Below are 2,773 nucleotides of genomic sequence, written 5' to 3'. Positions count from 1 at the left end.
GGGTAAAGAGTTACATTTTGTTACTGGAAAGAAAGGTGGTAAAAAAAACTGTAGGGTGTAACTTTGGAGATACTGAATTATCTATTTTAACTTTCTAGTTGTGGTAATGACATCAGCTAAAAATGTGGTTCAGTATGTGAACCAGCTCATGCTGGATAATCAATATCTTAGAATCTGTTTAAGTGTCCAAGAGTAACTTAAAAACTTCCTCACTTCTAATGGGATCTACTGTTGTAAGCAACTAGGTGACCATCTCACATTCTCACCTTCATTAGGCTTGTAAAGGCTTTGGAAATGATAAGATTACTATGATTTGGGGTTGGGGCTGGTTTAGAATTAATTGAGAAAACCATCCTATACTTCTGGAAGCTGCTCTTGCCCAGGATTTAGCATGGCAGTCCTGTTTCTCTAAGGACATAAGTGACAAATGGCAGCTGGCTAGACTCTGGCTGTAGGTGGCCTGTGGCACAGTGCCTCCGAGCTGTGACAGAGACTGTGCTCCATTCCTGCACAGCTCTTCACTTCCATACCCTGCTACTTCCTGCTCATCATTTCCTGCTGCTGTTCTCCAGGATGTGACCTTCCACCCTTTGGACTTTTTCCCCAGGAGCCACAGGATAAATGGATTTACAAAACAGCAGCAGCACAGGCAGTTTTTTCTCACCTGCAAAGCTCAAGAAATCTGCTCTGCTGTGCTTCTGTCCCTCTGGAGCAGGGACTATGGATGGTGCTAAGCAAGCTGTAGCCTCAGCACCAGTACATGTTGCCTTTTAATATGACACTCCAGTAACTTAGCTACAGCACCTAGCAACAGAAGCATTAATACACAAAATTCTGTAGTTTGTCTGCAAACACCACGTTTTCCAGTTTTTTTTCCGTAAGAAGATAAATCTCATCTTGAAGAAGAAAAATGTAGCAGTTTATTGGTAATACACTTTACTTTAGCTTCTCCTTATAGTATGATCTAAAAGAGGTGAGAAGGGACTTCAGGAGGCTGCCCACTACTAGCACAGCCTCTTAGCCCTCTTATAACACTCATTATGCTTTCCTGATAGTCCCATATAAAGCCCTCTGAGTGAATAAATCTAACAATGGGGATTGAGAAATGAAGCCAGAGAGAGCCCAGCCTTCCCAGATGCCCAGTGAGTCTCTGACTGTTCCCCATCTCCCACTAAGAGAAGTTTGGCCCTATGTGATTATTGATGCACTTTTCCAGTGGTTACAGAAATATAGAAAAAAGACATTAAGCTGTTAGCATCAAAGGAGAGCAAAGAGGATGGTGAAGGGACTCTAAGAAAAGCTTTATGAGGAGCAGCTTGAGGTCACTTGGTCTGTTCAGTCTGGAGAAAAGGAGACTGAGGGAGACTTTATTGCAGTCCAAAACTTCCTTGTGAAGGGGAAGCAAAGGGGAAGGTTCTGATAATTTCACTCTCATGACCACTGACAAGACTCGAGTAAACAGCATTAAGCTGAGTCAGGAGGTTTAGATTGGTATTTTATTAGGAAAAATATGTCGGAACTTAAAATGTCCCTCAGACATTTTTGGATGTTCTGGGCCCAGGTCAGAAGCATTTCAGACCCTGGCAGGCAGCTAGAAACAGCTGTGATTTTAGATTCGAACCATGGAACGATTTACCAACCTTGCAGGAAGAACAAGAAGTCACAAAATTTAGATATTATAGTAGAAGTAGTCACAAAGTAGAAGGAAGAATTTTTGAGTGCTGTACAGGGGGGTTTTAGGTCTTGTACGTGGGGGTCAGAAGTTTTAAGATGGAGGGATTTGGGCCTGCCCTGTCCTCCCTCTTTCTTCTTCCTTATCTCCATGTTCTTGGTGATGCTGGCACTCACAGATTAGTTTAGAGTAGAAAGGCATCATTTAATATAGGTAATAGACAGTGGAGGAAAACTGTAAACATTTAACACGTAATGTATCATATAAAAGCACCAGCCCTGGGCAGGAGGAGAGAAGAAGACAGGAGTCAGAAAAAATGTCAGGGTTTCTGTATGCCTTTGCCTGAGCAGCTGAGCAGACCGCAGCAGCTCAAGAAGAAAATCTTTTAGATAACATGCAATAAACTGCCTTGAGACCAGACAACAGAAGACTACTGAGTCTTTCTTTGAAAGCACGGGTTGGAGGAGAGACTTTTCCACCACATGGAGCCACCCCTGACCTAGGGGTGAGCTCTGGCATCATAGCGTGGCTGGGCAAGGGAACAGGCTCCCCAGGGAAGTGGTGACAGCACCAGCCTAACAGAGTTCAGTAAGTGTTTGGACAACGCCCTCAGGCACATGGTGTCAGTCTTAGGAATGGTGCTGGGTAGGGCCAGGAGTTGGATTTGATCATCCAGATGGGTCCCTTCCAACTCAACATATTCCATTTAAGAATTTTCTCTTATTATAAAGAGAGAATTGTGATGTCTCTTTTTTAAGGATATCTGGAGCTAATCAGTTTGCTTCAGCTATTTCTTTAAGCTATTCTATTTCTTAATGCTCCTTTTAATGGGTCCCTAAAAATCCTGGTTTGATTTGGTTTTTTTAATTATTCTTTTTAGAACTGCCTTCTCCTTCATGAGAAGGAACAAAATAGATTCAAAAGGCACTTTTAACACTGGGGCATTTTGGCTCATGTCTGCCTACATTTGGTTAAAAGAGTAGGATAGCTTCTCCCCTGGTGCCTTCAGCTTTCTGTTTGATGATACTCTGTCCTTTTAGTCCTTGCCATATTGTACCTATAAAACATCTTGCAAGCTGTTTTGAGTCTATGTATGTATTT

The sequence above is a fragment of the Lonchura striata genome, chromosome 2 (assembly GCF_050655825.1).
Source record: "Lonchura striata isolate lonStrDom1 chromosome 2, ASM5065582v1, whole genome shotgun sequence".
Classification (NCBI taxonomy): domain Eukaryota; kingdom Metazoa; phylum Chordata; class Aves; order Passeriformes; family Estrildidae; genus Lonchura; species Lonchura striata.
This window is presented reverse-complemented; position numbering follows the sequence as displayed.